Source organism: Triturus cristatus, chromosome 1_2 (genome assembly GCF_964204655.1).
Source record: "Triturus cristatus chromosome 1_2, aTriCri1.1, whole genome shotgun sequence".
NCBI classification, from domain to species: domain Eukaryota; kingdom Metazoa; phylum Chordata; class Amphibia; order Caudata; family Salamandridae; genus Triturus; species Triturus cristatus.
The window spans coordinates 232,080,746-232,100,583 of NC_140580.1; the positions used below are offsets into that span (position 1 = coordinate 232,080,746).

Consider the following 19,838-nt stretch of genomic DNA (forward strand, 5'->3'; position numbering starts at 1 on the left):
CAAAACATAAACGTGGATTGTACTTCATTTGTGTTTTTTAACAATATCGCAACGTGCAACATGTAGATCAGGATAAATATATATGAGGAGATGGTGTAAAGTCAGGGAACTTAGGGCCTTATCATTGGGGATTTGGCATAGGCCAGCATAGCAACCTTGCTGTGTTGCCTGACGCCAAAGTGTAAGGGGAGGAATGCACCATATTCATCCAATACGGTGCACTCCTGTCCCTTCACTGGCATCGTTTAGGCAGACTAGCGCCAACGCACGCACTGTTTCACCATGATGCAAGGGTGCCTGTGTTGTCAGCAGGATTGTGTTTGTGCTAGAAGGACAACTGCCTGCACAAAAACAATCATGTGAGCCTTTTTCTTCTTTCTATGTGTGCTGCAAAATGCAGCAGGCATGGAAAGAGGATAAAACGAGGAGAAATCCAATTATTTCTCCCCGTTTGCCTCCCTGGGGAGTCGTAAGTCTGTGGCACCTCTCTAGTTCTACCTGGTTTTGCAATTCTGGGAAAGTGTCAAAATATATGGATGTTTCTTGGGAACAACCACCGCAAGGCCCATGGATCGCCTCCCTAGCGCAGAGTAAGGCAACGCAGCAATTTGTGCTGCCTTGCCTTACTCCATATCTATGAGGCCATTCAAAGCCACCCAAAGTGGCTTTGTGTAACCTCATATAAATGATTTAGTCATTAGCACCACTGGAGCATCACAAAAAGTGAATCTAGTGTGGCTCAAGGGGCTCATGATTATGCCCCTTAGTTACTCCTCATGTCACCCATGTGTCATGTTAGAACGGACTGTGCCATTGTGCTGCCCAGCATTACTCAATCGATCATATCCTTGACGCATGCTTCAGGCATGTCATGATGGGTACATTCGAAGTTCAGCAACGAGCCTGCTCAGGTCTATAAACGAACTAAATGCATGCAAAGAGCTGACCATATTGCTATATGTGTGTTTCAGCTGTTGTGTATTTCTGAAACACAGGGATATCAGTTAGTGTTTTAAAAATGTAGACTTGTGTGAAAGCAATATGTACAATGCTATGTCCTCATTCATGTCTCCTAGGTGGACATCTTTCATTCTCAAGGGGAGAGGTGGAATCCTTCCAGGACCCCAGTTCTACAATTAAGTGTAATTAGTAGATATATGTACCATTCTGATGTCTGCGTGTGATCTATGTGGGCACGTTCAATTGTCTTGTGTGTGGGAACTTCCATCAATGACCTGTCAGTCTGTGATTCAGAATAGAAACTGCCACAGTTTGTGTAGGACTGCGCATAGAGTACGATTTTGGAGACTTTAAGGTGTATGTAAGCAAGCCTACAGGAACTAAACATCTTTAAATATGTTCTTAGATTTGCAAATCTATAGTCATGTTGCTTTGGGCACAATGAGCATTATCTGGCACACACTCTGCATGTGTTACACAAAGACACATTACCTGGTACAACAAATGGCACAAACCATAAGTCAATGTATGTCGTAGCACAGTGAATTCTGTGTGGCTAAACAAGTCTGGGCAGGGATCAGTTGTAAATGTCCCAATTTGTGCAGGAAGCTGGGCCAGGTGATGTGCATTGTTTCTTCACAGTCATTGTTACCAAGCATGGACAGGATAGGCATCAGATTCACACACGGTGTGATTCTACAACATATGTTCCATCGAAATGCCACGTTACGGGTTCATACATGCCGTGCGCTTTTGCGTTTTCCATATGAGATATTTCAGTTTCACTGACAAAAAGGATGGGCAAACATACCTGCTGTGTTACACAATATGTTTGTAGAAAACAGAACTGTCCCTGTAGCAGTATGCCAAATTTGTAGCAGAAATATGTAAACATGTACGTTAGTGGCATCTGGGTTGCTATCACTATCTAAACACATTTGAATATGGTAGGTGCAACATATGTTTTATGTGATGGACCTACATCTTCATAAGTAATGTCTTTGGACCATGACTGACAACAAATGACATGCCTAAACGTGTCTGTTCATGTGTTTGTTCATCCCTGGATGGACATTTAGATCGTCACTATGTTAGCCTACCATGAGGTGTCTGTTGTCATCCTGCCTCAGTGATGCTTGAGCTTTCCTCATAGTATTCGAGAAAGGGTACATGTATCATATCAAATGCATTTTCAGGCCAGTTGAGTAGCTCGCCAAGAAGACACACACTACTGAAATGCTATGTTCATTTTATGATGTATGCCTCCAAATGCAGCCTTGGGTGATATGTGTACATGAGCATGTTTAATTAAGTCTGACTCCTTGTGATTTTCCCTACAAGTCTGAAACAAGGGATAATTGTTAAATTTGCATAAAACTGCCTGTGGGTAAGTGTTATTAATGTTCCCCAATCATGGTCTACAGGAGGTACATGACAACCCCCTGTCCATTTATTGTTTATCTGACAGAGTGAGTGAAGCCAGCAATGTGTGCAGCCTTGTGATACTCCAGATGACTTATGCAAAGCCAAGCCACACTGCCTGTACTGTAACACCTTATCCACTTACACTTATATTGATGTTCAGTGATTAGCACATATGCATGATGCAACTCTAAACCTCAAAATAGGGTAACCAGGCCCATGTGTCCCATTGTAGATCAGGACATCTTCATGAGTGTGAAAATGTGTCCTGTATGATATGGGATCTATCTCAAAGTGACTACTGTTCAATATTGTGCACACACACAGTTAGCACTTGGCTCAGTTTTCCAGGATAAAGTAGGTTATGTCTATATAGCAACAACAAATTGTCCACATATCTATCTCTATTGCTGGTATTGGTCCGGGCAGGGACATATGATTGTGTTACAATGTCAGACTATTTCTCACAGACATGTACTGCCTGTGCAAACTATTGTTTTTCATTTTCACCCTAGACAACATGACAGTTGATGACACACACACTTACGAAATGTGCCGGGATTGTTACCGTCACGTGGGTAACATTGCAAAACCATACAGAAAAATGCAGGAACTGTATGAACGTGCAACGGAAAAAGGGTCCTGGAACATCCCTCAACCAACCACACCTGCAATGCCAACATCTGCCACTGGTCAGGACAGAGCAGGCCCATGGCAGGAGAGCTGGCCAAGCCAGTAGAGAGCAGGCCTAAGGCAGAGCAGAGCAGGCCCAAGCCAACCACAAACGCCCCAAAGACAATCAACACGGGCTACCCCTGCAGCCATACACCATCTGCACACACGGGCCAGAAGGCACCATAGAAGGGAATCTGTGTTCCACTACACCATATTAAGGCAACTCAGGAAGGTCAATGCAAAACTTGAGGCGATTTGTGTGGAGAAGTCCAGCTCACATGCCAGAATGAGCAACAATTAGGAGGCCATGGAGCAGCCCTCCCAACTTATTTGACAATTTATTATAGTTTTATCAATGTTCTTTATCTTATTTTAGTCATTTTTGTAGGTTAGGTCATAGTTACTTATTTAATAGGTTAGTTGTAGGTTAGTTAGGTTTTTGATTTTTTACTGTCTTTTACAGGTACATGTTTTTCTATCTTTTTCTGTCTTTCTAACGTTTTAGTGGGTGGGGGTTAATGTTTAGGCCTTTTAAAAAAAAAAACCCATAAAATAAAAAAAGATATTTGTGTAGGTTACATGTGTAGTTAGTTTATGTATAGGTGTGGTGGATGTTTGTATTGAGTCACTGTGTGTGTTAAGGTGGGTGGGAGTTGATGTTTAACATGTCTTTTGAGTCAAATGTATAGCATAGTTATTGCTAAATGTAGGTAGGTAATGGTAGTGTTAAGATAAGTTAGTGTAGGATAGGTAGGTTAAGTTAGTTTAGGCTTAGTTTAAGTAGTGTGAGTTAGTGTAGGATAGGTATGTTAAGTTAGTTTAGGCATAGTTTAGATATTGTATTTAGTGTAGGCTAGGTAGTTTTAGTTAGTGAGTATTGCATTTGTATATATAAATACTTTCAGTACATGATGTAGCAATTCCGTATAGTGTTTGTGGATATGTGTAACTATGTGAGACACCTATGGACAAGAGTCAGTCTATGTTGCAATTGAGTCACTTAAGGAATCTTCAACATTCTTTGGGCACATTGAGTGGTCCTCTTTATGTGAATTGACACACACAGCCCAACACAGATATTCACCTACTGTAGCACTGTGTGTGTGAGTTCTTCTACATGTAAAGTAGGGATGGATCCGTCACCCCATAGTACCCATTTATTGCTGTGCTGGGAGACACACTGATGCTTGCCACTTATGCACTCACTTGTGCACCATTGTACTAGAAGGGCATTGTTGTTTGCTGGTTAATAGCCATGAAAGTGGCCACCATTGCCACAAACATCATTCATCCTTGTCATTGAGCACTTGCTAAACATGGCACTTCCTGCATGTGAATTTATGCAAATACTTGCTAAGTTTAAGAAACATTAGTCTCATGTTTCCTCTTTGCCTGGGGATGTGTAGCTTGGTTCTTGGGTCTGTACTCTGGCTCTGAATTTTTATTTGTGTATATAGTACAATTGATATCGTGTTGGTCACATTCACACTCAATGCATGTGTGGGCTCTCAAGGGCAGAGGGACACATTGTCCCCATGTATCCCAGTGTGCCTTATTACACCATTTATCATTTGACACACTACTCCAAATACTTTGTTGTTGCAGTTCATGTTTAATGACATCCAAAGTAGAGCACTGAGCTTCTACATCCTTGAGGGGCACAGGTATGAGGCTAAATCGGAAGGAGTCTGGCCATTAAAATCCGAACATTGTCAGTGCATGCATTATAATAGTAGTTATGGGATATCTTCAAGTAAGCATTGAGGCTGACATATGTGCATAATAACTTAGCTAGATATCTGTGCATATAGGAAAATGTGTTAGTGGCTCACATGTCTCGCAGGACACAATTTGTGCAGGTAGCAATTGTGTGAATAGCTGGGCTTTTTCACTGTATGCCATTCAAATTACTGATGTTTATTGTCACATCATGACATTCAATAGTTCAATGAGACTTTACACATAATGCCATGACAGTGGAGGTAAATGATGCTTGGCCAGAGCATGTGATAAGAGACTGAAGCGCAATTAAGTTGAGATGCTTAGTCCAAAGGATGCCCAGACAGATTCCATCCGGGATACATGTCGGGGCATGCTGAGGTGAGGAGTATTCAAGTGAGGAGGAGGTCGAAATTGCCATTAGGGAAGGTAGGCCTCATTAACAGTCGACAAATGGGTCAGATTAATAGGTGGTCATACTTAGAGGGGACAGTACCAGGTAAAAGGGTCCGTGACATGATGATAAACACCGGTTGAATGAGAAACTAGCATAACAAATGTTACTGGGCACTTTTCTGCCGGAAATTTGTGAAATCCACATTTTCCTCCTCTGATGTATGTTGTCAGTTCCCTGTGGAGGTGGTGTTTGTGTGGGAGGCATCTGAGGCGCACGCACACATCAGGGACCAAAAACGTGGCTCCCCTGTCCCTGCCACCATTTGTCTGTGCCAGCAAGGAAGGCACCACAGCGCTGACTTTTCAACAAGACAACAATGTCGCTGTGGACGTCACCCATTGTTGCAAAATAGGAGTCCTGCTTGCGCTCTATAGATAGGACAAAGGCGCGGATTGCCTCCAGCTAGGTGGCTACCTCAGTGGTGTCACTTTGGCAAGGCTCTTGTTGTTGCCTCTGCCTGCCTCATAACACCAGTAATGTCAGCCAGGGAGTATTCCATTCTATGGAGCGACGAGTAGGCATCTTTGATTGCCTCAGAGGAGTCCTTATTGTGACTGAGGCACCTACGGACTACCCCTACGGTGCTTGCGATGGTCTTCATTCCCACCTGAAACTAATATACCAGCTGCTACTGGACTTCTACCGCTTGCCGTCGAAAGTCAACCTGGGGGGTCCTTGGAGTTCAGAGTGGGCGCTGGGCAGGCAGATGGGGCATGTCATTTGGTAGGCGGTTCCTCTGGAGACCCAGTGACACTGTCATCCCTTGCCACGACTGGAGAAGGTTGAAATCCATGCCCAAAATATGGGGTCCCCTCATTACTAATACATTTAATACCTGTCTATCAGTTACTATTCCCCCCTCATTGAATACTGCAACAATTGTACCTATATTTAAAAAAGGGGACCGCATGTCGCCTAAATGCTATCGGCCTAATTCTCTTATCTACAGTACTATTAAAATCATTGGAAGAGTCCTCTATGACGCTTGGTTAAATGGGCAGCTGATACTCTCCCCCTTTCAATTTGGTTTTCGGCCGAAATTGGGAACAAACAGACAATGTCTTCACCTGGTGCTGACTATTTCTAAATACACTAAGGCCTGGCGCTCCCCTATTTACTTAGCATTTATGGACTTATCCACTGCCTTTGATTCAGTGAACAGAACCAAACTTTGGTTAATGTGCTGAATCAAGGCGTGGACCCCCCCTTTAGAAAACTTTCTGTATTGTCTACACTCAGACCTCTCAGCTCGAGTCTGTTTAAACTCTCCCGGGGAGCTCTCTTCTGATTTTCCATTAAAGAGTGGAGTGAGACACAGGTGTATAAAGGCACCCTTATTGTTTATTTTATATTTTAATGGTCTAACAGCTCATTTATCCTACTCCCATCTGAATATAATTAGAATAGAATTGCAGGCTCCCCAATTCCTGCCTTACTGTATGCTGGCAACGCGATGTTGCTAGCCCTTACTCCAAACGCACTGAGACATCAGGTGGATTGATTTGCCTCTTTTATGCACAACCTGCCCTTAAGAACGAATTATACTAAGTCACACATCATGTCTTGTGGTCCGGGCAAAATTAGTATCAATGGGCATGTTTTCACGAGTGTTGATACCTTTTGTTATCTAGGGTTCACCTTTAGTTCATCAGGATCCTGGAATCCCCATCTTCCCCTGGAAAGCACTAAACAGTTTGCAATCTTATCAGACCAGATATTCGGGGTACTTGGTTCACCCCACTGAAGGTATATACTTTGCAATGCATTAGCGCAGCCACCTTTCATGCAGGTGTTTGGGGTTTTACTAAATGTTGCTCTTTACAGGTTGAGGAAAAACACTTTTATGACGGTTGCTGAGCTTAAAGCCGTCCACCTCTAGTCTCATTACCCACTTCGAGTTGAACCAGGGATTTATAGAAGGCAAGATTAAGCTGGAGCCACTTTTCTTATGGGTCAGTATTTGGTTAAAACCAGCAGCTAAGTTTTGTAAAGACATTTTATCTGATTGCCTGACGTTGGATAAGGCCTATTCCATACCATGGCTGAGTTACACACAGGACACTTTTAGATCCCTCGGTATATATCCTCTTGATTTACTGATCCCAGTCGTATCCCCAAGATGCCAAGAAGGAGGTGCATATATTATTTAAAGGCTATAAAGCAAACATTAGACTGAAAAACGAGTTATCTAAACCCTCGGTGTTGCATTATTGTAGTCTTTTACATAGAGACAAATCCCCCTTATATTTATCTTTGAACTTGTCAAGATTGGAGCGGTCACTTCTTTTTTGGCTTCAGAGTAGGGTCAATTAATTGTTCCTTATTCTTCAAAATAAAAATTGATTTTAAAATTTACGAGCCACAAAGCAGCCTAGCATCTCTTTGGCTGCACACGCGTCACTTTTCTCTATGGCAGCCGTCCCACGGATGCGTTTTTTATTTTACGTGCCGTGGGTCCTTGCACCATGGTGCACTGTACCATGAATACTGCACATCCATGGCGTTTAAAACTGTTGTACCGCAGCGATGCGTCAGTTCTCATAAAAGAGAGTCTCAGTCTGTCTTCTACTCTGGTCTCCTCACTTTAGTTTCTAAAATACTTTTTAAATAAAATACAAAAATACTCGAGGCGACCCACACACTCACCAACTTGGTGTCACATCCTCTCTGCCACCCTGCAGCCGCACCCATTCATGCTTCCTATTTCTTGCTCTGCTCCTGAGGAACTCCTCTAAACTTGTCTATATAGTATTCTTGTGAACATTGCCAGTGATTTCTCAGCAACATCACTTCCAGTAGAGGCTGAAGCTCCATGAACCAGATGCATCAGAGAAGATTTCCACTGCCAATGTTTATAGGTCTGCATCCATCCACTTCATCACTGCATTGTATTTGACCAGAAATTGAATCCACAACTACAGGTTCTGACTACGTCTTGTTTATTCACGAGTGTTGATACCTTTTGTTATCTAGGGCCCTCCATCCTGCTTGAATTTAACTCCTTCTGCAGTTTCTCTTGCATAATCTGTTCCAGTACTCTAACAGAAATCAAGTTGTCAGCCCAGTGGATTTCATGTGGTTTGCTGTATTATATTTGAAAACCTATTGCAAAACCCTCCCTCACTTCTCAACGCCCCGTCCCCCAACCAGAGCACTGGCCTTTTTAGGTCTCGCCTGAGCCAGCGCATGCGCTACTCGGCGAGACATTTAGTAAGTGGCATTTCAAAGTGCTTCCAAAGGCTTTTGCCGGCCACCAGCTTGCGGTTACGCGCACAATGACGAGCAGAGGCACCATATGGCTTTCCTCTCATGTCATGGTGCGTGCACATCGCCAGCCTACTTTCACTTATCCCATCGCGCGCGCGCACCACTCGCGTTCACTTTTTACTCGCGCGCGCACCACTCGCGTCCACTTTTTGCTCGCACTTCTTGTTTAACTTTAAGCACGAGGCGCACGAGGCACGCGCTTGTGTTTAACTTGTTTACATTTGATTTTCAGCACGAACCCATACACCATCCCAAAAGAGAAGATTTATTCGTATTTTCTTGCAGTGTTGAAGAGTCTGTTCTCTTGTTTATAATATTTGCCGGCTCTAATGTATACAGGTTAAGCTTTCTAATATTGGCAGTTACCTGTGGGGTGAGGCAATTGTGCTCGCTACGTGTACATCTGATGTTGATCAGAGCTGCTCTTCCCAAAACAAAGATTCCGAATATGAGAAGCTTTCTAAATCTTCCTCCTATTCAAGGCCACCATAAATGTGGAACATGTGTGTGTTGTGAGTCCACTCTGGAAGGCAACCATTTTATCCATCAGGACATTCATTGGAAACATGATTCCTTTTCAAACTTCAAAACGGAATTTGTAGTGTATGGGATACTATGTCCATGCGACAAACTTTATATTGGAAAAACAAATCAGGAAATAAGGTTCAGAATCCAACAGCACAAATCAAGAATACGCAAAAATGTGCAAAACGCTCCTTTGGTCAACCATTGGCATCTCAACAAGCATGCAGAAACAGATGTAAAATGGACTGTCATTTCGAAAGTTACACAAGACAGCAGAGGAGGAGACCTGGATGCCAAACTATTAAAAAGAGAAGCGATGTTGATAATTAAATTCAACACATCAGTCGACGGGTTGAATGAAATTTCTGAGATTTTTAACTTGTGAATTCTCTTCTGCTAGAGATTCCCTGCATACTGACATCGTCTTTATATATCACATACTTTGCTGAGATCTTGTCCAGGTTCATAAATGGCATCTCTATGTACTGTCGCCTCCATTGGGCCATACATCATTAATAATGATGCTCGATCAAAAGTTCTATCGAATTACACACGCGTTAAATTCTTGCTTCCATCGTATTCTACATCAAACATTAACTTCACCGTTTCATGAACCTTAGAATTTGCCAATTTGGTTTTTGTCAATAAAGTTGGGTCCAATTCTGTGTTGAACTCCAATTCCCATGAGCCTTCACCTTAACATCGCGGTAATTGCTTCTCTGAAGCCGTTGCCTCAATCACTCCAATCAGCCTCCACGCCTAATGAAACTACAATTCCCAGACTCCGCCCGTGGTCCAAGACAGGAAGTGTAAATGGAGATTTCCTTCTGTTGTACATCGAACAATACCTGCAATGGCGCAACACGCATGGACTGAGGGTTCCCCGTAAAACTTTACCAATCATACCGGAAGGTAAGATATCCTTGATCGCCCAGCACCGCAGCCATCTCGTGAACTGCTCATATGTTATTTTAACGTAATCACTCCATTCCTTTGTGGTTTATTCCTTCTAGACCACAACTGAGCTCCTTCCGAAGTTAGAACACATCATCATCTGAAATAGCCGAGACTTTGTCCGGACGTACTTAACCCCTCCCGCCGGCAGAGAGATACATGACGATTACACTACGTTAGGCTGACAAGTAAGACGCACCTCATGGGTCACTAATACCGCCACTTCATGACTCTTCGCTTTAGGCGACATTTAAATTGACCCACTTTCTCTTCTCTTTTTCTGTCTCTACAAAGGTTTTTTTGAAAGGTCGATTCTCAATATTTTCAAGTCTCTCTTTGGTTGTCATTGGTTGACAGGTAAGATTTAAGCATAAGGTGTGTGATAAGGAAGTCCTAGTGTTCTAGGGTCATTTGGTCTAATTTAGCTTTTTTGTTCTCCTTTTAGAGAGCGTTTGGTCCTGATGAGAATCCCCACAACTTGAGGGATTCAAAACGCGTAGACCTCTTCGTTTTGGGCTAATCGTACATTTAACAATCTAATTCAATGACTTTCAACTACTACTATTTTGTTGCAAACCATTTTTTGATAGCCTCCTTTTCAAAATTGTCATTCCAAATTGTCATTGAATATTTGTTTGAAGTGTCTCACAGTATGATTGAGTAGTGTGTATGTGTGGTTTGATTGATTTTTGTATGTCAGTGATAGTGTCGTGTGCATATGTCTATGTAATGTAAATATTAACGATGTATTTTTTCTACTATTTTGTCGAATTTGTTCTATTTGTCGAAATGAAACCGTGCTAAATAATGAGTTAATGTAGCACTGAATTCAATTATTGATTAAAATCAAACGGAAAAAGTGGTTTATAGTGGAACTGTTTTGTTCAGTCCGCGGTCAAAAGCATCTTCTTTAAATCCAGTGCAGCATTGGCAGTACGCTTGTTATGTTAATTATAAATTGACTTGGCCTTGCTGCCACCTAAGTCAAAACCCAAGGTTGTTCCTAAGTGTGTCACTAACAGCGCCACGGGCGCCTTGATTGTTGAATGAAACAGGTAGGAGCCGTAGGAATCCTGTCACCTCAAACTGTCCGCCTCTCAAATAATTAATCGTATGCGACGGTTCGACCTGAGGGTGAAAAAGATGATGCATGCCACACACATGAGTCGTTCGTGATTTGTATTGTCAGACTGAAAAGGAGCGCGAACGCGCAACGATTTCTCCTCCTAAGCAGCCGGTGCTTCCTGAAGTTTCTGCATGCGGGTCTTGGCTCCTCATGCTCTGCCTTGCACCCTTCTCCCCTTTCACCTTGCACCCTTCTCCCCTTCCACCTTGCACTCTTCTCCCCCTCCGCCTTGCACCCTTCTCCCCCTCCGCCTTGCACCCTTCTCCCCCTCCGCCTTGCACCCTTCTACACATCTGCCTTGCACCCTTCTCCCCTTCCACCTTGCACCCTTCTCCACCTTGCACCCTTCTCCCCCTCTGCCTTGCACCCTTCTCCCCCTCCTCCTTGCACCCTTCTCCCCCTCCGCCCTGCACACTTCTCAACCTTGCACCCTTCTCCTCCTCCGCCTTGCACCCTTCTCCCCTTCCACCCTTCTCCACCTTGAACCCATCTCCCCCTTTGCCTTTCACCCTTCTCTGCCTTGCACCCTTCTCCCCCTCCCCCTTGTACCCTTCTCCCCCTCCGACTTGCACACTTCTCTACCTTGCACCCTTCTCCCCTCCGCCTTGCATCCTTCTCCCCTTTGCCTTGCACCCTTCTCCCCCTCCCCCTTGCACCCTTCTCCCCCTTTGCCTTGTACCCTTCTCCACCTCCGCCTTGCACCCTTTTCTACCTTGCACCATTCTCCCCTCTGACTTGCACCCTTCTCCCCTCTGCCTTGCACCCTTCTCCCCTTTGCCTTGCACCCTTCTCCCCGCTGCCTTGCACCCTTCTCCCTGCTGCCTTGCACCCTTCTCCCCCTCCCCCTTGCACCCTTCTCCCCCTCCCCCTTGCACCCTTCTCTACCTTGCACCCTTCTCCACCTCCGCCTTGCACCCTTTTCTACATTGCACCATTCTCCCCTCTGCCTTGCAGCCTTCCCCCTCTGCCTTGCACCCTTCTCCCCGCTGCCTTGCACCCTTCTCCCCGCTGCCTTCCACCCTTCTCCCCTCAGCCTTCCACCCTTCTCCCCTCTGCCTTCCACCCTTCTCCCCTCTGCCTTCCACCCTTCTCCCCTCTGCCTTGCACCCTTCTCCCCTCTGCCTTGCACCCTTCTCCCCTCTGCCTTGCACCCTTCTCCCCTCCGCCTTGCACCATTCTCCCCTCCGCCTTGCATCCAAGCATTGGCATAGCCAATAGGTCTCGCCTTTGGGACCTTATCAGTGTTTAGCCATGCAACAGTTGATGTTGTTGCACCAAAGATATTGTGCTGCATAACTAAATACTTATAAGGTCCCAAAAGCTAGACCTATTGGCTATGCCAATGCTTGTTCTATATTCCCCTTTGCTTCTCTGCTACCTCTTGCTTTATGGTTACTAGGCCTGGGCGGTAAATTCCGTTCTGTTCGCGGAATTTGCGATATTTTGACATTTTTGCATTTTTGTCAAAACTTTCTCAACCTGCCGCGAAACGGAAGTATTTTTCTTGTTCGCGCTTTAAAAATGCATTCTCGCGATCGCGACTTACCGGGTCCCTGCGTTCGCCGACGAGTTTTCCTATCCGTTCGCGCGCGCCACAAGATGTTGGATTGTTGGTAGCCGGTCGCGCTATCCCGCGAGAGTTTGCGATCGCGAACACGTCATTGCGATCGCAAACAGGAAATAAGCATCGCGAGCAAGATGGCCGCGCCCATTAGCGACCGCATGGGCAAGTTGGAGATATATTTCCCCGCGAGCACGCAAAAACACATTGCGAACGGGCGGGAAAAGCAATCTCTGCATCTTTGCGAAAGTTTCGTATGTTCGCTGAGATTTTGTGCAATTTCGCGATAATTTGCGAATGTCAATTTCGCAAATTCCGCCCACCCTTAGTGGTTACAACCCTAGCCAATGAAGCAGTGCAAAAATGGATGCTTCCCCCACATTTTGTAGAAACATGTCTGAACTTACATAGAAACTTGCGACAGCTTCTTTCTTTAGCAATCCAACAAGATTTCCCTATCTTATATTGAGGCCCCACCCCTGTTGGGGAAAACAGGCCTTAACAGTAATCCGCTCACTGTGAAGAATGCTGGTTTCAGTCTTGTCTGAATCACGTGCTGTAGCCACAGCTTTTGGTCTATCTAACCCTATGATTTTCCAGGTCCAATTCCTTCTTGCTCTGAACTCATCATATCTAATTCTTGCTAGTCCCCTAAACAGATTTGAGCTGTCCTAATAATGTCCATATACTGAAACAGAGCAATGCTGCTTTCTGGATATTTCTCGCAGAAAAAACGTGTTATTATCGTGAAAGCTGCCATCCATATTTCACTATTGGTAAGAAAACACTTCTTAGCCAGTTCCCTTCCCACTGCCCTCTACCCTTTCTTGCTCCAACACTCCATATGGAAGAGCTTGTAAATGTTCACATAATTGCTTGCCCAGGCCTTATCTTTCTTGCTAGCCAAACAGTGACCACCTAGTAAGGCTACTATGCTCATGTATGGCAAATTCAACAATACTTATTATTGTCTTTTGCTTGTCCCCCACCATTTCCCAGACTCCCCTCCTGTCACCTTTTGTTGCACTTCTGTATTATCGTCCTTCACCCTGGCATTTCCTGACTGCATAGGTGCCCCTTTTGATGAGGCAGTGTTCCTTTTGCTATCCTCCAATGTCCCCTTCCCTTGTGTCGTCTCATCCTATCTGTCCTTTCCTCCTTGTTCTCCCTCTGTCCTTTGCAAGGTATATGTCCCATGACTCCCACCATTTCAACTGGAACTGCTCAAATTGACTCTGACCCCACTCTTGTGTTGTGCCAGACCTCCTCCTATGTTTGTCCTCTCCTTCCCTACACTCATCCTCCTCACGCTTTCCCAGGTTGCCCACCATTCCTCTGCATACTTACAATCTAACTGTGTTCGCCGTGACCACATCTATATTTGCCTCTTGTTCTCTGTCCCCTGCATCCCGCTTCTTGGGACTTCACCCCAACAACTGTTGTCTCTACTCTGTCATCCACCCGATCTTCGTGAGCTGTAGTTCATTGTCCATCTCCATTTTCTTCTCCCATTCCCTCCTGGTCATCCATTCTCTCCTCTCCTACTCCCTTGGCATCACCACCACCACCACCAGAGATGCCATTCTCTATGTATTCCCCTCACCTGCAACTCTTGTTACTGGTAAGTCTCCATCCTCCTTCATACTTTCGTCTTCTGCCAAGGATTCCCTTAGCAACTCCACCAGTTCCATATCACTCACCATGAAGACCAATGGCCGACTCGTGGCCCTCTTCTCACTAACTGGTCCGTGGTCCCCTTCCCTAGGTGTATCACCTGACTTGTGCACTTCTGCCATCACCTGAATGCCTAACCCTGAATTAATTCCTCTTTGACCCAACAAAACTCTCTCTCCTCCACACTACTCACTCTATTCTTCCTCATCGCCTCTTGAGATGAAGGTGCCACTCTAACTTCCGCTGGGGCCACCGTACCATACCAGTTGCATCGTCCTGATCTGTTGCCATCACCACTCTGATTAATTTGTCTTTACATTTGAGAATCCATGACCTGCCCAGGGTGCACTCCCTAGCTGAGGTGCCTGCCTGTCCTTCCTGGCCTCACCTGTTATGGTGCTGCTGTTCTTGTGTCACTTGTGCATTCACGGTCTTCTCAGTCCTCAGCTCCATCTATCTACCTCCGCTCTATTGCCTGTCTTGTCCAATGCCTCCTCTCTGTATTCTAAGGACTGCAATTTGGGGCCAGATCTCAAAGGTCTACCTGTCTTCGTGCTTCCATCTGTCTTTTGGGGCCCCTAGCCTGCTGTCCATGGGGGATATCTCGTGCCTCAGCATTTCTCCCGGGGCTGCCTCCCTGGCTTCATGTAGCTCTGGCCCACCACCTCTGGGGCTCAGCATGTCTTTCCTGCAATATGTTTTGACCTCTAGGGGCCACCTACCACTCAGTGACTGCTGCTGGGCCCCCCGCAAATGTTGCTCTCTTTGGCCTGGTTTAAGAGTGAGTTGCTACACAGACTTATCTACTGCTACAGAGAATTTCCCTGCAGCTCTCAAAAGCTTCTCTAACTCCTGTGTGGCCTCAGTCGATCATGTGCAGGATGGGACCAGCACAGAGATCCTCTGTCATGCACCCTCTCCTTGCATTGTGATGCAGAGATTAAGAAATCGGTTTGCACATGTGCAAAAGGTGGTGACTGGGCACTGATGTCATTTTCTCCCTGCACCCCTCGCTACCAACTTCCAATCTCCTCATGTGGAGATGGTGTTACCAACTCTCCATGTGGGGTCTTCTTTGGCAAATCATACTGCAAGCATACTGAAGTCAAATAAGTTACTTACCTTTCCTAACACTCTTTCTGGTAGAGGCTCTATCTAACTGCAGATTCCTCACCTTTTGAATATTCCCCATGTATCAGACAAGACCCAGAAACATTTGAGCAGCACCTCTGCTTGCCGATAGGTGGCACTGTGTGGCTTTGCACTGATGCCGTACCCTCCATAATGACTTGCGGGCCCATATAGGCACTGCTCCAACACATTAACATCAGTTGCGTTTGAGGCTGTCTGTGCGCCCTTGCAGAGTCCCAACAACAAATTAGCTTTGACCATGGTGTAGATTTCTAAATATGGAATCTTATTAGTGAACAAGTCAAGTTCACACAACAGGAAGGATAGGAGGACCGGTAAAAAATCTGCTGTTAGATAGAGTCTTGTTACCTAAGATAAGTAACTTCTGATAGAGACTTCACCTTTTGAATAGATTTCAGAAGACTACCTATTAAGCTGTGGGGCTGTGAATTGGCTCAAACTAAAATGTCCTGCAGGAGTGAGCAGAGGAAATACCCTTCTTGGTGAATATGGCTGTTCAGCAAGTAATGCTTTGTGTACGTAATGCCCACGTAGGTGCCTGTCAGATGTCCAAGACCGGAACTCCGTGTGCCAATGCAGTGGTAGCAGATTTGGCCTTAGTGGAATGAGCTTGCAGTCTTGGAGCCTGCTTTTTGGCCAGTGCGTATCCGATATTAATGGAGAGCATGATCCAACAGGAGATGGTCCATTTCAGCACAGCCTTCCCTTTGTTTGTTCCAACGAATAAAGAGCTGATCATCCAGCCTGTGTTCTTTTGTATGAATAATGTAAAAGCTAAGAGCGCTTTTGGGGTCCAAGCGATGGAGTTTTTCCTCATCCTTAGAGGGTGCAATGGTTTGACTGACGTGAAATGGCATCACAACTTTCATCAAGAAGGATGCTCATGTCTGCAGAACCAGTTAGTCTGGGGAAAAAGTGGTGTATAGTGGGTTAACACAAACAGCATAAAGGTCACTAACTTGCTGATGTGATGGTGAAGACAAACACCATTTTGAGGGTGGTAAGCTGCAAAGGACTGATGTGAAGTGGCTCAAAAGGCGCACAAATCAAATATGTCAGGATAAAGTTACGGTCCACTGTGGCACGACAAAGAGGGGAAGGAAACTGGTATTGCAGGCCTTTCAAAATATGCATCACAAGCAGTGATTTAAATAACAAGGCCTGGTCCCACAACCGTAAAAAGGCCAAAAGAGCCCAAGGCACCCTTTAGCTCTGCTCAGAGCAAAGCCTTGCTGGGTGAGGGAGAAAAGAAACAAAAAATGTCAGATAAGTTAGTCTGAAGGGGATCAATCTGGTGTGTATCACACCAGTCCATAAATGTGTCTCAACAAAAAATGTATACAGAATTTGTCAAGGGACACCTGGCTGTCAAGACAACATCACCCACCTCTGGAGGATGGTCAATGGTGTTCAGCTGTCACAGCTCAATCTCCAAGTATGAAGGTGGAGATTTCAAAGGTCCTGGTGCAGAACCCTGCCCCACTGCTGGACAGCAGATGCTCCCGGAGGGGTAGCCTAATCGGAGGACAGATGCTCAAGCCCGGGAGCTATGGATACAAAATTCTCCATGGCCAAACCAAGGACCATCAGAATGACTGGGGCCCAATCAGTCCTGATTTATTTCAGAACTTGGGGGCAGAAAATGTATTGGCGGGAAAGAGTTCCACCCTAGGCAGAACCTATGAAGAGATGCCAAGGAAAGTGCAGAACTGCTGACATTGTGTGTACTCTGCAGTGGTGAATAGTCGAGCCAAGGTTCTCCCCATGTGTGGATGAGACCTTTCGCCACCTGTGTGTGAAACTGCCATTTGTGATCAGCTAGGTGTTGATGGCTGTGCTCGCTTATACTGGCATTCAAAGATCTTGCCAGGTGGTTAACCACCAGGAAAATCCCTTGATGGTCCAGCCATTTCCAGAGACGTAGCGCCTCCTGGCACAGAGCCCAGGACTCCACTCTGCCCTGCATGTTACAATACCATATAGCAGTGGTGTTGTCCTTAAGCACATGAGCCAGCCTCCCCTTGATGGATGGAAGGAAGGCTTTTAATGCCAAGCAGATGGACCTCAGCTCAGCTGCAGGTGGTTGATAGGTAGCCAGATCTATGTCAGAGACCAGAGACTTCTGATCGCCACCTCTCCCAGGTGGCCATCCCAGCCCAGAAGTGATGCACAGGGTACCGGTACCACTGTTGGCTCTGGGTTGGGTAGGAAGAGGGGTCTCCTGCTAACCCAATCGTGGTCCAGGAACCGCCACTGCAGATCTTTTGCAGTCTCCTCCAAAATCTGTATGCAATCTGAGATGTTGGACCCACTGAGACTTCAAATCCCACTGCAGAGCCCACATATGCCACCTGGCATGCTGGAAAAGAAGCCATCTGTCCCAGCAGCCTTATAGTCAACCTCACTAAAATGCAGGACATGGGCTGAATGATCAGGATCATAGCTTCAATGTCCTGGACTCTCCTATCTATGGAAAAGGCGCAATAGCAAATTATGTCCAGAATGGCTCCGATGGAGGGGGCATCTGAGAAGGAGTCAGGTTTGACTTTGACATGTTGATAGTGAGCCCCAGGATGACAGGAGGTTCGACATAGTTTAGAGGTGGTTGACTAGCTGGTGAAGGCAGGGCTAGTCTGCCTTCACCAGCTAGTCATCAACGTAGGGAAAGACAAGGACGCCTGACCTTAGATGGTGTACTGCTACTTCTGCCATTACTATTGTGAACACCTGAGGTGCAATGGTGAGACCAAAAGGTAGCACAGCATACTGAAAATATTCCTGTGCCACCTCGAACCGCAGGTAGCACCTTTGGGCCTAAAGGATGAGTATATGGAGATAGGTGATCTGCAGATCTTATACCACTATGCAGTCTTCAGTGTAAAGGGCAGACAAGACCTTGGTCTGGGTGAGCATCTTGAATGTGTACTTGCTGAGGAAGGTGTTGAGAAAAAATAGGACAAAGGCATCTCTCCTTCTTTGGCACCAGGAAGTAGCAGGAGTAAGAACCACAAACTACTTTGGATGCCAGCATCATCTCAATAGCCCCTTTGGCCAAAATGGTGGAAGAGGCGGTGGAGCGTAAAAGAAGGGTAGGGCTTATTCCTTCTGTAAAATTTGCAGGACCTACCTGTCTGCTGGTATAGGCTGACAACCCATTAAGAACAATTTGATCCTGCCACCAACCAGATGGAAATGCTCCACAATGGGCACGCTAAAGTGACTTGGCAGGTGGGGCTGTGGGGGAGGGGGAGGAAGACGAGAACTGGGCTGACAGAAGGTGTACCTTACCACAGGCTGGTGGTTGACACCGCCTCATCCATGAAAATGCTGGGTACCTTGCTGAGCTTAAGCAGCTATCTGTACATAGTACCTCTGCTAAAGCCACAAAAAGATTGATGCTGTTGGCATGGCTTAGCAGACAGGCCCGAGGAGCGCATTCTGGCCCTGATCTCTTTGAAGCACTCAAAAGTGGAGTTTGCCAATGTTATTATGGATATTGATACCTTGATCAATAACAATGAACTATGGTCCTTATTAATAGAATCACCCATCCCAAACTCCACATCTACCTCGAGACACAAGTATGTAGTCAGGCAGGCAGTGCGACCTAGGCCTGGGATTACTGACTGATGGGTCACATTTGAGAGGGTGCATAGCTGGCAGGCAAACACGTGGGCAGGAAATTCTTGATCAATCCCATAGATAGGTGCAGCGACATTACAATGCTAAGAAGAGATTGTACCCAAATAAAGCACAGAGGGCTGGAGCGGGTATGCGCACTTCTGAAAACACAATAAAGTCCAATGCCACATCAGTTAGGAACATATAACCAATCAGGACCTAGCACACGGAGTGATCATGTGCTCCCTATGCCGGACATCTGGACACATACATCACTGTTCACACTGTGTCCACGCAATGTTGAGGCCCTTCTGTAGAAACCATCTGACCATTAATTTATGACTCTGAGGCAGCAACCAACATTCATCACCAAATATGGTACGCTGGCAAGTTTTATTGCTTGTTATAAATTTGTATACAAGATGAACGCAAACCCAATGTAAATTAAACAGTTCTTTAACCTTGTGCCTGCAACTGTCCTCCCGGCCGAACTGTTAAATTTAGGAAAATGTTCCTGTTTTGCGAAATGCCTCTTGTCTTGTATTTTTACTAAGGAATTTGAACAAGAGCCACACCTTGTTCCCAAAAAGAAAGGGGACTTGGCAGTTTGGGCTGGGTTTTTCCAATGAGGAACAGGGTCAAGACTGATTTGCATATGGCTTGGTTTGAACTGGCAAGGCGCAGTGAGATAAAGAACGATGGTGGATTCAACCCAGATCTGTGAC

The 19,838-nt window shown here is 45.5% G+C and overlaps 1 protein-coding gene and 1 long non-coding RNA gene across 2 annotated transcripts in view; one reads left to right on the forward strand and one right to left on the reverse strand.

The window, feature by feature from the left end:
* The window catches only part of LOC146867098 (uncharacterized), an 86,934-nt gene extending 83,894 nt beyond the window's left edge, over window positions 1-3,040 (forward strand). Inside the window, exon 4 of the long non-coding RNA XR_014966065.1 lies at window positions 2,898-3,040. This is a non-coding gene — a long non-coding RNA (uncharacterized LOC146867098). The remainder of the gene's footprint in view (window positions 1-2,897) is intronic.
* PKD2L1 (polycystin 2 like 1, transient receptor potential cation channel) overlaps window positions 1-19,838 on the reverse strand; it is a 3,023,543-nt gene that overhangs the window by 817,268 nt on the left and 2,186,437 nt on the right. The window lies entirely within an intron of this gene.